The 14,772-nt window shown below is 35.7% G+C and overlaps 1 long non-coding RNA gene and 1 pseudogene across 1 annotated transcript; both read left to right on the top strand.

Moving 5' to 3' along the window:
- Positions 1–73: 73 nt before the first annotated feature.
- LOC146928979 (uncharacterized) lies at positions 74–2,532 on the top strand (annotated as a pseudogene).
- A 7,463-nt stretch (positions 2,533–9,995) lies between these two features.
- Positions 9,996–12,622, top strand: LOC146928978 (uncharacterized). Its single transcript, XR_015008231.1, has 3 exons — positions 9,996–12,127; positions 12,317–12,378; positions 12,500–12,622. It is a non-coding gene; the product is annotated as an uncharacterized LOC146928978 (long non-coding RNA).
- The last annotated feature ends 2,150 nt before the right edge of the window (positions 12,623–14,772 follow it).

Raw genomic sequence — 14,772 nt, 5'->3', positions numbered from 1 at the left:
ATGGAGTGGGGACCACACATGTGCCAAGGACACATATATTAGATCTGCTACTTCCAAGTGGGTTACAAAAGTACAACTTCCAAAGATAATGTGTACTGAGAAAATAAGTGTAAAAGACATCATGAAAGACATGAGAAGGAACCATGGAGTGGGAATCACCTTTGGAAGGGCCTGGAGAGCAAAGAAGAGGGCAAAGGAGATTATTGAAGGTGAGGCTGCAAAACAGTATACCCTGTTATGGAGGTATGCAGCTGAGTTAAAGAGGGTTTCACAAGGTAACTCTATCCTAATTAACACTGAAAGACCAGCACCAACACTTCAACCCAGATTTGGATCTTTTTACTTCTGTTTTGAAGGACTTAAACAAGGGTTTTTAAGTGGGTGCAGACCATTCATAGGAGTAGATGGGTGTCACTTGAAGACTAGGTATGGTGGTATACTTTTGATAGCAGTTGGTAGGGATGCAAATGACCAATATTACCCTTTAGCTTTTGGGGTAGTTGAAGTGGAGAATAAGGAATCCTGGAGATGGTTTCTGAAACTGTTACTTGAAGATATTGGAACTGATAAGAGATGGGTCTTCATCTCTGATCAACAAAAGGTACATAACTATTATTGTTTTTTGATTTATTTTGGTTATGGGTTTTCCATATTATTGATTTTTAATTTGTTGTTTGTTGTGTATGTGTTTGTTTGATGAAGGGTTTAATGTCTGTGTTTGATGACTTGCTGGAGGTAGTTGAACACAGATTGTGTCTCAGGCATCCGTATGCAAATTTCAAGAAAAAATATGGTGGAGGTGCTGCAATCAGGGACTTGATGATGGGGGCAGCTAAAGCAACATACTATCAGGCATGGGAACAAAAGATGCTGCAACTTAAGGCAATTGATGAAGGAGCATGGGATTGGCTTATGAAAGTTGACAGAAAACTTTGGTGCAAGCATGCCTTTAGTTTTTACCCTAAATGTGATGTATTGATGAACAATTTGTCTGAAGCATTTAATTCAACAATATTGATTGCTAGAGACAAAGACATAATAGCTATGTCTGAATGGATTAGAAATTATTTGATGAATATAATATCAACTATTAGGTCTAAGATTGGAAATTGACAACATAAAATAATGCCTATGCCTTTAAAAAGACTTAATAGGGAGATTGAACTTAGTGGTGAATGGATATCAACTTGGAGAGATGCTGATGAATTTGAAGTTGCTAAGATGTATGGTGGTTTCCAATACATAGTTGATCTTGGAAAGAGACAGTGTAGTTGCAATTTCTGGGAACTAGTTGGCATCCCATGTAGGCATGCCATAGCTGCTATGGGTAGAAGGTCTCTTATACCTGAGAATTTGGTTGATGAATGCTACTCAAAAGCCACATATGAAAGGTGTTACTCTTATAATGTTAGTGCAATCAATGGGCAAGACATGTGGCCAGTTGTTGATGCTGAGGAAATGTTGCCACCAACATACAAGAAAGGTCCAGGAAGACCAAAAAAACTGAGAAGAAGGGGACCTGATGAACCTGAGACCAAACAGAATAAGAGGCAAGTCAGTAAGTACAGATGTACCAAATGTAATGAGTTTGGCCATAACAACCGATCCTGCAAAAGTACTACCATTAATCCAGAAGCTCAAAAAAGAAAGGTATGAGAATCAATATAATTTTAATATGTTTGAAGCTTTTATATTGTATAATTTTAATATGTTTGAAGCTTAAATATGTGTAACAACCTGCATATATTGTATTGTTGCAGAGGAAACCACCAAGAAATGAACCTACTGGTAATGTGAATGATGTGCCTGCACCTATTGGTAATGTGAATGATGGGCCTCAGTCTGCTGTTAATGTGAATGTGCCTCAGCCTGCTGTTAATGTGCCTGCACATGCTCCTGCTACTGGTAGAAGGTCTCAGCCAAAGAAGTATCAACCTGCTAAGAGGTCCCAACCTGCATATGCTTCTGCACCAAAAGCTGTCAATGGTTCATCAACTGCAAATGCACCAGATTCTGCACCTGCAACAACTGCTGCTGTCCATGGTGCACCAATTGCAAATGCACCAGATTCTGCGCCTGCAACAACTGTTGTCCATGGTGCATCAATTGCAAATGCACCATTTAAACCACCAAACAAGGTAAATTCCTGTCTCAGGCATCAATTTACATATTTTGCACTACAAATTTTTTTATACATTCAAATGACCTTTTTTTTTCATTGATTAGAAAAAACATGCTGAGATGGTGTATGATGTTACACACCTACAAAAGAGAGCAAAGCCCACAATGACATGGCATGGGGTAAGGTGTGAGACATCTACACAAATATCATCTGCTGGGGTACCAAAGCTCAACCTAAGCAGACTTAGAAGAAGTGGAAGAACCTGTTACTTTGGTCCTCAACCAAAGTTTGGAGCACCAGGAACAATAGAGAAAAATCCTATTGACATAGACATAGACAATGGACCTGGTGAGCTAACTCAAGAGACTGTTGTAGTGGATAACAAGAAGAAGAAGAAGAAGAAATATTGATGGAAGCCTTAGATCAACCATTATTAATTTAGTCTTTTTTTGCTATTATTGGCTGAGAAATGCCTTTTATCTGGTTTGTAATGTGGGTTGAACAATGCCCTTTTTGCTATTAATGGGTTATAAATCCCTTTACAGTGGTCTGTAATGGCTTGAACAATAGCCTTTTTGATTAAGTATGTAATGGCTAGAACAATAGCCTTTTTGATTAACTATATAATGCCTTGAACAATAGCCTTCTGTTTTGCTAGTAATGCCATATTCAATGACATATTATGATGTCGTATATATCACAAGGTTAAAACATATCACATAACACAAAAAGTGTGGAACTTCATTACATTACCATATAGATAGAAACATTTCATTCATTGATTCACAATACATTAGACTACATAACACAGTACATAACAGAGTACATAACACAATACAATACTTGTTAACTTAACACCTACAATTACCCCTCCCAAACAACCTCATTACATCAATTCTTAACATTCTTAACATACAATCCAAACACAAGCCAACTGAGAATCAACATCAACGCAAGCCATTTCACTTTCTTTCTCTCATCCTCAAACTTCTTCTTCCACTGAACACATTCCCTTTCATCAAATCTTTTCATCATTTCATCAATGTTGGTGCATTTGCTACATCCTTCATCATTTCTTCCTTCCACCCTACACGCCTCCATGGCAACATTATCATCTATCATGGGTGTCGTCCCTATCACAAGTTCATCGTCCCAAATGAACAACCCACAAGTTTGTTGATTCTGTATAAATTACACAGAATGGAAGATTATATTTATATCCAAAAAACAACATACAATAAAGGCAATATGAATAAAGGATTAAGCTAACCTCATCATTCCACCTTCTGCAGCTCCAGAACCTTCTTCCTGGATTCTCATATGTGGTTGATATATACATCCTCATAGGGAGGTTACAACCACAAACAGGTAGCATAGACATCATCTGGTTGGGGTTACGACCACCACTGTTTGGGTTACGGCCAGTGTTGCGGGATCCACCGTTTATGGAGATTGAAAAGGAGCGAGAACCTCTGCTGTTGGAGTACCCCCTGCTACTGGACATCTTCGCGAAATGATTGGAGATGGAGAAAAAGAAAAACGAGATCGAAGAAGAAGCAGGATGATTGGAACGAAGAGGTTGAAGGAAGATGAAGAAGAATGAACTCTGCAAACCCTAGATCCAATTTTCCCTCCCTTTCTCCTTTTATAAAACCTTTTATTATTTATTTTAATGTTTTTAAAAAACGAAAATAAAATAAATATAATTAAAAAATACATATATTCAATTAAAAAGAATTTAATTATTTTTTATGCCACGTCAGCGCCACGTGGCATAAGTTGCACAGTCAGCAACTGCCAAGTGGCGCAGAACCTTGCCAAATCACCAACGAAGTGGGGCCAGGGACTTTTTTAAAACAAAAAAAATATTTCAGGGATGTATTTAAAATTTTTTTTTTACAGGGACGAAAATCAAAATGCAGCCAAATTACAGGGACGGTTTGCATATTTAAGCCTAAAAATAAAAGAAAATTCGGTAATACTATCAATAATTTGGTAAAATAAATATGAAAATTTTAGTACATTGGCATGTAGTTTCATCAGACATTGCGAAATACTTCCTCATATACGACGTTAGACGTAACATTGGTATCTTCACCATCTTCATCAGTGATCAATATCTTTAGTCCTTCTCTGGATGTAACTCTTGAAACAGCAACCTACAACTGTCCGTGAGAAAATACAGGTGTTGGTGGACATACACCAACATGTCTAAGCGACTGCCCTTGACTTTTGTTAATTGTCATTGTAAATGATACAGTCAAAGGAAATTGCACGTCTTCGTTGAAACTTAAAGGGAATCCTGAAATCTGAAGGCGGTAGAGATAACCTGGATACAAAATATTGTCAAAAAAAAAGGCACAGGATAGGAATGAAATTGGTGCGATACATTTTTTTAGATAAAATTTGTTAGGTTAAATTACTGCTAACCTAATAGAGCGGAAAAATATTAGGTTAAATTGCTGCAGACCTACTAAAGTTAATAAACAACTAGACTTTTCAAACGTGCATCGCACAGGTTTTCTCGACTATAATAGAGACCAATAAATAATCTTTAACCCATAAGATCATTGATATGGTAGAAAATATTTTCTTCAAAAATAAAAAAAGGCAAGAGGATAGGAATGAAATTGGTGTGCAATGCATTTTTTAGATGGAATTTGTTAGGTTAAATAATTGCAAACCTAATAAAGCAAATGAACGGGAAAAAATTAGGTTAAGTTGCTGCAGACTTAACAAAATTAATAAATAAGGATAAGCGATAAAAAATTAGGTTAAGTTGATGCAGACGTAACAAAATTAACTTAATAAAGCAAATGAGCGGGAAAAAATTAGGTTAAGTTGCTGCAGATGTAACAAAATTAATAAATACGAGAAAAAAAATTAGGTTATGTTGTTGTAGACGTAACAAAATTAATAAATAAGGATGTCAAAAACAAAAGGCATGAAATTAAAAAAAATCCAAAAAAAAAATAGTGTAAAATTCTTGACCAAAAAAAAATGTATGAAATAGAAGGATCATACGTGATCATTGATATGGTAGAAAATATTTTCTTCAAAAAAAAAATAAAAAGGCAAGAGGATAGGAATGAAATTGGTGTGCAATGCATTTTTTTAGATGGAATTTGTTAGGTTAAATAATTGCAAACCTAATAAAGCAAATGAGCGGGAAAAAATTAGGTTAAGTTGTTGCAAACTTAACAAAACTAGACTTTTGACTCGTGCGTCGCACGAGTTTTCTCGACTATAATAGAAACCAATAAATAATCTTTAACCCGTAAGATCATTGATATGGTAGAAAATATTTTCTTCAAAAAAAATGGCAAGAGTATAGGAATGAAATTGGTGTGCAATGCATTTTTTTAGATGAAATTTGTTAGGTTAAAGGTTAAATAATTGTAAACCAAATAAAGCAAATGAGCGGGAAAAATTAGGTTAAATTGTTGCAGACGTAACAAAATTAATAAATAAGGATTAAAGGATTAATATATAAGGACAAGGAGAAGGACAAGGATGAGTGTTACCTGCAAATGATGAGAGAAAAAAACAAAAGAGTTTGTGCGTATTAGGGTTTAGGGTTTCAGAAGCGGTTATGCGATTCCTACTGGACCACGGTGCTACTATTCATTATTTTATTATTTTGTTCCATCCTTTCAATGTAGTCCTTCTCATATATTTATTTCTGCCAAAATTAAAACGACACAGTTTTTCACACAGTGAGATTCATGTTGGATTTCATGTAATAATAACAACCTTTTCAAATCATCATCATCTAGAATAACACAACAAATCCGAACTCAAGTAATCACAACACAATCCGAACCGGATCTGTACAAAACAAAGCCGGTTCTAGATCTAGAAGAAGAAGAACAAGAAGAAAGGAAAGGTAAAACCGTGATCTATTTTTCTAGATCTAGAACAAACCGTTGAGTTTTCGAAAAATCTAAGACCATATTCATAACCAGCGTGAAAAAGGATGTCGGAAAGTGTCTTCAGTTTTCAAAAAAAAGGAAGTTGAATTTTCCGCCACGGTGGCGCCGCCCTGTTGGGCCGGCCACCACCGCGCCAGTGTTTTAATGTTGATCGGAGAAGATAACCTTTGTTGCAGAGCTTCTCTCTCTAAAATAATTTAGAGAGAAGCATTTTAACTTATGTTTCACCTATACCTCTTTCTTTATTCCTTGATTTGGTGTAGTTTGAGAGGAGAAGTCTAGAATTATTACACATGTACACTAGATCTGATAGTTGTGAATGATTTATGCACCGTGCATGATTTCCTTATGCACCATAACTTTTGCCCTCCTTCTCATATATTTATTTCTGCCAAAATTAAAACGACACAGTTTTTCACACAGTGAGATTCATGTTGGATTTCATGTCATAATAGATACACACAAACGATTTGTATTTGCTGGCTTCAATTTTGTTTAACACAATACTCAGATGAAACAGGTCTAATCGGATGATTCCCCCGGTTGATCGAGTCGTGCGAGAATTTATCAAAGTTAGCTATGTCATGGAGGATTTGAAGGACCATGTTTCATATACTGTTTGCGGGACAAATACTATTTACAGAACAAGTTTGTCCTAGAAAGGTTAATTGGTGAAACTTATGTACATTCTTTTTGCACTCATTTATCTAACCCTTTCCTTCATGATTTTTTACACTGTTTTGTTGCATTTTATGTTTTTTAAATAAATGTTTAGGACTCTTGGATATTATGAGCTAATCAATTGATGTGATTGGGTTTTTTCCTTCCACATATTCGCTTTGAAATTTTGATGTTAAAATATAATATTATTTATTATATATAGGAACACTATTGTACTCATTCATCATCTTTTAATCAAATCTATTCATTTTTATAATGAGTTTCTTTCAGTATCTCCCACATGAGTACTCTTATGCTTCCTCTCTTGCTTACATCTATGATCTTTCTCCATATGATTCAATGATTCCATGATTTTCTACAACATATTAATTATAGATCAACACTCCATAATAGCATGAGTTAGTCATTTGAATAACTTCAAGGGTAATGTTTGTCAATGGTCTGTTTTCCTAGGTTTCACCCTTCTCTGTCACACTTGATGTTTACTTCTTGTACTCATCTAATTGTTGTATGAAGTACAAGATTTTTTCATTCAATATGTAACCATAGCGAATTGAACAATTGCTTGCAAAACTAATTAGTAGTGTAAAATACATGGACTCATATTCAACTTATTTTCTATTTGCAGCAATGTCAATGCCAATGATATAATGAGAGATCCATCATATGCTAATAACAACTCCTCACACGCTTCATCCATTTGTACCCTACATCAGATAAAAAAGGTACATATATACTGATATAAACTAATTTAGTCTAGTGCTTTCTTTTTGTTTATATATTATTGATTTTGGTAGCATATATAACATTTATCTCTTATAGATGTAGAGTGTATTCGATTAAAAATATTGTTTGATTGTTAATGATGTCAATGATATTTTTTCCTACTATTTGAGAGGGTTTTCTTGTTGAAGTTTTCTACTGGTCGAAAAAAAAAAACACTATCATTTCCTATTTTAAAACTCATATTGCTATTGTCTAAACACTCATATTTCACCAAAAGTCATAATCCGAAAACCATGTCTACTCCCTAAAATAACAAAAAATGTCTATTGCATATGAAATATGAAAGCAAACACCATTGTCAGAAGCTCTTGCTCTATGAATATTTTTATATTTAGCCTATCAATCATCTAATAAGAGAAAAGTTAAAATAATAACAAACCTATGAGAACAAAAATAAAGCATACCAACATATGTGTCTATATATATGAGATAGGATCAAATGACAACATAGTGTCAAAATTAGTTTGACACCAAATCTCATTCAGTCATTCCATTTAATTCAAAGGTTAAAAGCTATCCACCAAAATAATTCTCCTACACCAATTTCTCTTTCAACACCTAATTAAAATAAAGCATATTAGATGATAGAGGGAGAAATTGGTGTAGGAGAATTATTTTGGGGATAGCTTTAAACCTTTGGATTAAATGTAATGAATGAATGAGTTTTGGTGTCAAACTAATTTTGACACCATGGTGTCTTTTGATCCTATCCCCATATATATATATATATATATATGAAGGTTAATTAATTTATATGATGATGAGATGGGAAAAGATGAAGGAAAATGTGTAATTATCATGTAGTGTAGGCTCATAATGATGTTTGTGCAAATACTTAGGAATGATAATGGGAATACCAATTAGACAGAAAACCACAAAGATGGAAACAGGAATCACTTTGATGATAGTTTCTCCCATGTAGAGTTTTCAAATGACTAATCACTTTGATGAAGCATCCAAAATTCACAAAATTGACCCTATTCTCCTTATTTGACCTATGTGTCTCATCCGATTTAGGCTGATTGAGAAACACTACCTTCTCGTCCAATGCCACTTCACTCATGTCACACAACTCAATTAATCCTTCATTCATATTCAATGCCACTTCACCCATGTCCCCTCAACTTAATTAAATCTCTCACCAACTTTGAGCAACCAAAATAATTTGGTTATTTTATTCCGTATTAACTTAATTCTTCTTGCGAGAATTAATGTAGTTGAGGGACATGGGTGAAATGACATTGAATGAACGTGAAGGATCAATTTAGTCAAGGGACATGAGTGAAGTGGCATTGGATTACAAAGCAGTGTTGCTCAATCAGGCTAAATCAGATGAGACACTTAGGCCAAATAATGAGAAGAGGGTCCATTGTCGGAATTTTGGATGCTTCATCAAAGTGATTTGTGGTTTGAAAACTTTGTATCTGACTTAAGAAACAACTATCATCGAAGTGATTATTGTTGCTATATTTGTGGCTTTCAATGGTCTTCCCATTATACTTCCCATGTTTTTGAACAAATATCGTTCTTAGCCTACACCATTAATAATTAACATTCATATAACTTTTCCATGTTGGCATACTTTATTTTTGTTATTACAGGATTGTTCTTATTTGATGATTTAGAGTTAATATTATTTGTTGAGTATAACATTAAACTTGAGGCAATGGTGCATACTTCTATTTTAATAGTTTTCTTATAAACATGAGGACTTTTATCAGACTCAGGGATGCCATGGAGGATTTTTTGTCCATATTTTATATACTGGTGGAAGGACAATTAGTATTTACAAATCCACTTTGTACTCCAAAGGTTGGTGAACCTTATGTAAACTTCTTTTTTCACCCACAAACTTAATCCTTTCCTTCATGCTTTTTGCCACTCTTTTTCGTTGGTGCATAATACCTCTATATCAGATTTTTTATTTTCTTCTGCTCCCTTTAGTTGTTTGTTAAATGGAATTCCTAGTTATAAATTGGTAGTCTTACTTTAATGTGTTATTTGTGGCTGCATTTATTCTTTTTTTCCAGGCCTCCTTCTTGGCATAAAAAGCAATCTATTTGAGAAATACATGAATCAATTATTTTAACATCATCCATGGAACCATCAAACCGAATAGAACCATCGAAAGATCTATCCTCGTCAAACATGGGCATGTCGCCACCACTACCACATGGATACTCCGGATACCCGCTCCGCAACAATAACTCGCCCGTTAACCAAATAAACAAATTAATGCGTGGGTTCCTTAGATGTTCTTGTTTAACCTTCACACGTGTGTTTATTTCTGCACTTATCCTAGCTGTGGTACTGAATCCTTAATCTGGAAAACAGGAGATCCAGGATTCAGCACCACACCTAGGATATATGCGGAAATGAACACACGTGTGAAGGTTAAACAAGAACATCTAAGGTACCCACGCATAAATTTTTTTATTTGGTTAGCGGGAGAGTTATTGTCGCCGAGCGGGTATGTATCTGGAGTATCCATGTGGTAGTGGCGGCGGTGACATGGAAAAATAGAAACTTTGGTGCGCTTGCTTCCTATACGGGCATGCAATTTTTTATGATGTGAGAGTATGTCATCTCGAGCACATAATCATGTTGCACTATAGATAACAAAGCTTCTGATGTGCTCTGTTCGTTGTTTGCAACAAAGAAATAAAAGAGCTAATAGATTGTAGAAATTATTTTAATTTTTGAGATTTCTATTTAAAACACAAGTCTGGCCTAAACAAATCTTCTTGCTAATTTTGTTGTGCATTTCTCTGTGCATACATTTGTTGTGAGTAAGAGTAACTAGTAAATATCAGCATGTGGCGAAACAATTCTCATGGTCTGCTGAAGATGAAAATAAAATAGCTTATCAGAAGATCCAACATTCTTGTCCTGTGGCGAAACATACTCTTTATGATGGACATGTATTTTTTATGGATTTTTCTGATAGTTTGACTTGTGATTTTTATGCGTCCTTTTGAGAATTTGATAACTGTGCATGGGTTTATATTGACTATAAGAGTGGGACTAAAATTAACGTGAAACAAAATATGTTGATCAAAATATTAAGTAATTGATCTGCTATCATTGAAGAAACAAAGTACATCGCAAGATTTCTTTATACCAATAGCCTGTAAAAAGATGGTGATTTCTTTCTTGTGAGTAGCTCTGCTAAGACAACCCCAAAACTATAGACATCACTATTATCTATTAAGAGACTTGTTTGCAAGTATTCAGGGTCAAGATACGAGGAACAATCATTGAAGCTTCAAAGCCGAATACCTTTGTGGTGATATTGTGACCTAGGAAAATATTTATAGATTTCACATCTTTATTTATGATTGGTGTAGAAACAACTGAATGCAAAATACAAATGTGTTAGAGCAGTTTCTTTTGCTATTCTCATTCTTGTTTTCCATGTAAGCTTTAAAATATTGGTTTTGATCATGAAGATACTCATAAATAGTAACATTGGGGATAAATTCATAAACAAGTAATGGAACTACTTTCTCTAAAAACCAACCCAAAAGCTTTGCCACCTTTCTATGGTTGATTTGGGAAAAAATGACAACTTCATTGATGAACGGATCAAGTGCGCTTTGGGAAACCACATTTCTATGTTCACTTGGTAGCCGTTAATAATGAAGTAGTTGTTCTATCCCAAATCAACGTAAATCTTTTGGGTTGTTGTTTAGAGGCAGAAGTTCTCTTACTTGATTATGAATGTATTCTTAGCGATATTGTTTATGAGCATATTAATAATCAAAGCCAGTCTTTAAAGCTTACATGGAAAACAAGATTGAGAATAGCAAAATAAATTGATGGAGTCCCGACGAACTTGTATTATATTACTTATAGACCAATCATACATAGAGATGTGAAATCTACAATATACTCTCAGATCACAATCTTGCTGCGAAGGTTTTTGACTTTGAACGATCAATGATTGTTCCTCTTGATCATAGTCAGATAACCACTCTAGTGCAGACGACATTGGGTATCTTGACCCAGAATACTTGCAAACAAGCGTAATGATGTCTATAGTTTTGGGCTTTTCCTAGCAGAGCTACTCACATTATCGAAAACTCTATCTTTTTTTCAGCTAATGGTAGAAAGAAGTGTTGCAATGTTTAAATAAGACCAGTTACTTCTTATTCTGGACAACAACAGCACATGTTTCATGGGAATTATTTGAGGCATATAAAGTCTCTTTTTTTCACTATCACAACCTTAAAAGTTGGAATCATGCTGAAGAATGGAAATTTTGTTCTTGTTCTTATGGTAAGTTGATGGTAACAATTTTAAAAAGATTGTATGTGCACCGAGAAGCAAGGGGTCACTCGAAGCATGCCAAGATGATATGTATAACCTTTATGCATCATAACCAAAGAAGTCGGGTTACTTCAATTAGGGCAACTTCCTTTAGATGCTCAACTTTTCCCATCAGTCACAGATGAGAAGGGCATTTAGAATTGAGGCAGTTGGACTGATGAGGTTGTGGTTTAGCTTTAGTTCAGGTGTCCTTGCTCGTTTTGTTATTGAGTTGGAATCCAGTAAAGAGGGTTGCACAATGCATGTATCTCCTGATCAACTTTGGCCTCATACCAAGGTTTGTTAATTTTGCTTCTACTGATTGCTCTTGAATAAGTCCTCAGTAACAAATCTATGAAGGATCTCAAATATGAGTCACTTGTTTTTTTTTTTTTTTTTTGCTTTCAATATTAGCAAGTAAACTCCAATGATATAGTGCATCAATATATTCAGTTTGCTTCTAACTAGTTGCTACTTCTCACTTCAGGGTTTCAAGAGAGATTTCAGAAGGAATCAAGTTCATCAGCGGTTCAACCTACCCTTGCTAAGGTAGTTTGCTTATCTTGAAATAACTACAAATTATAAAAGGATTGTTTACAATGAAACCGACCCTCCAATGTTTACTGAAAATGCTTCTTACTGGATTCATCATTCTTTTATTCCTCTGCAGCCACTTGTATTGTAAATTCTTGAACTTCCGTGTGCACAATACTTGTTTGATTTTGAAAGCTGCTGTGATCTTCGTTAATTTACTGCAATCATCATAAGCTGCACAAGAACCTAAATACAGGTACACCATTTAAGTAAAATATCCGTTTTAAGATGTTTATTCTTGTTGTCCTCTATAACCTTGTAGCTATGCCGCCACCACTTGGCGCAAACCCCTTTCTACCCATTTTCACTAAGTACTTTGTAAATAAATGATAATGCATTATGTATGAATAATTTGGCGTCTTATTAATAATTTGGCTTAAATACATTTTTTTTTGAACAACAAATATTATTAAACAACCAGATCATTGCTCAAGACGAACAAAGACCGGTGAATTTGAGAATACAAACAAAAGGCGCCGTATATAGGCGGAACACCCGAAAATAAACACCCTAAAAACACCCCTGAGGACAACACCCACCAAAATACACGTCACCATCTAAAAATAGACTTCTTCACGAAAACGACCAATGTAAAAACGATAGCCAACACCATCCGTCGTCACTACTCACCCCAAAGAAAAACACCCGTCAAAATTAAACTCTCATTCTTGAACACCAAAGCTGAGCCACATTCGAAAAGCTCCTATCTGAAAGGTCATTCAGCTTCCACCACCTCTCGACCTCCGATCCACCGAAAGAAACCATAAACAGCCCAAAACCAAAACTGATCCAAAGAACTGACTCCCAACCTCGAATCAAAAGTGATCGGCCCACCAGAATTTAGGACCAAATCAGAAAGGCACCCCTCACCCTCGGTACACTAGAGAAATACCAAATCACGCCAAACAAGATTGCAGCCAGACACCAACTCCCGATCTCGAAGCAAAAGTAATCGGCCCACCGGCAACCAGCACACTAAAAGTATGGCAAACGACATGATATGTGGTGGTGCAAACAACAAACATATCAAAATGAAAAGCTCAGCACAATGGGACCCACTTCCTCCAAACACCCTAAACACCTTAACATCCCAAAAAACACAAACAAGAGCTAGTGACGACGAACAATAACCCGAGTAACAGAGGCAGCCTCTAGAAGAAATCACCCTCAACAAACACCCGCCTCCTGACCTAAACAACTTCAACCACCCCCTTATATAACTCTCGTCCGTAAACTGTTCCGACACCAAACACGACCACCGGCGCGAACAACCACAACCACCACGATCCTTACGACGACAAACGATCCGGGAGTTCGTCGAAGGAGGATTAATCGTGAATGAAATAGATGCCACCACACCTGTAGCCGTCGGAAACGACTCACACATATCGGTACCACACATCACCTTCTCCGCACCACATGTCCGTCACCACCACCGACCACCCCGTCACCGCCTACACACCCACCGAAGCACCCACCAACCGCCAACACACCTTCGGTCGCCGAAAACGGACCACTCAAATCTTCCCCACACGTCATCACCACCACCATTTAGTAATACCAATCAACATATTCCAATTGATAACCACCACCTCCAAAAATAGAGAACGTAAAAAGACAGTATGTGTGGGGTGGGAATATTGCTTTGTTGTGATGATGAATGGGTTAGTAGTAGAACATATTTAGGAAGGTTATGTGACAACAATTCTTTGGCCCTTACGTGTTGATTCATTCCTCCATGATTAAATCTTTCACAAAACAAAGCCAAATAAAATGTCGGCACCCGCAAAGAAGACTATATAACATAACAGTCTTTCTCACAACCTCTTGACTAAAAAGTTGCGATTTTGGCCGCTCTAACAAAAAAAAAACAATTTTACCCCCTAACTTTACAAAACGTTGCAAAACTGCTTAGAAGACGCCACGTGTCCCAAATCGGGGGCCAATATCGCAACATTTTGTAAATATAAGGAGGCAAACGAACGTATTTTCCTAAAGATAGAGGTCTAAAACAACATATTTTCATATAGATATAGGGTTAATAGAGCACATTTTCCTAAAGATAAAGTGCAGAATTGTTATTTTTTTGTTAGGGGCTAAAATCGCAACTTTTTAAAAGTTAAGGGGTAAAAAATGCATTAAAGCCTAATGTTTTACAAATAAGTTTGAAGGGAAAATATTTTCCAGACTACAAAACACATTTCCCTTCATCATCCAGCGCTACACGTTCACTACAATTGAGGTTATTGTTGTAAAATGAGAGTTAGATTTTCTGTGGTATGAAAGAATATCCAACTTAAATAGATAGAGTCATGTGACTCAGTTCATATGCTTCTCTGTTCAAGTGAC

The sequence above is a fragment of the Medicago sativa genome, chromosome 4, assembly GCF_051527215.1.
Source record: "Medicago sativa cultivar Bolivia chromosome 4, Bolivia_mono, whole genome shotgun sequence".
In the NCBI taxonomy this organism is placed as follows: Eukaryota; Viridiplantae; Streptophyta; class Magnoliopsida; order Fabales; family Fabaceae; genus Medicago; species Medicago sativa.
Note: the sequence above shows the minus strand (reverse complement) of the source record. Positions and strands in the feature narration are given on the sequence as shown.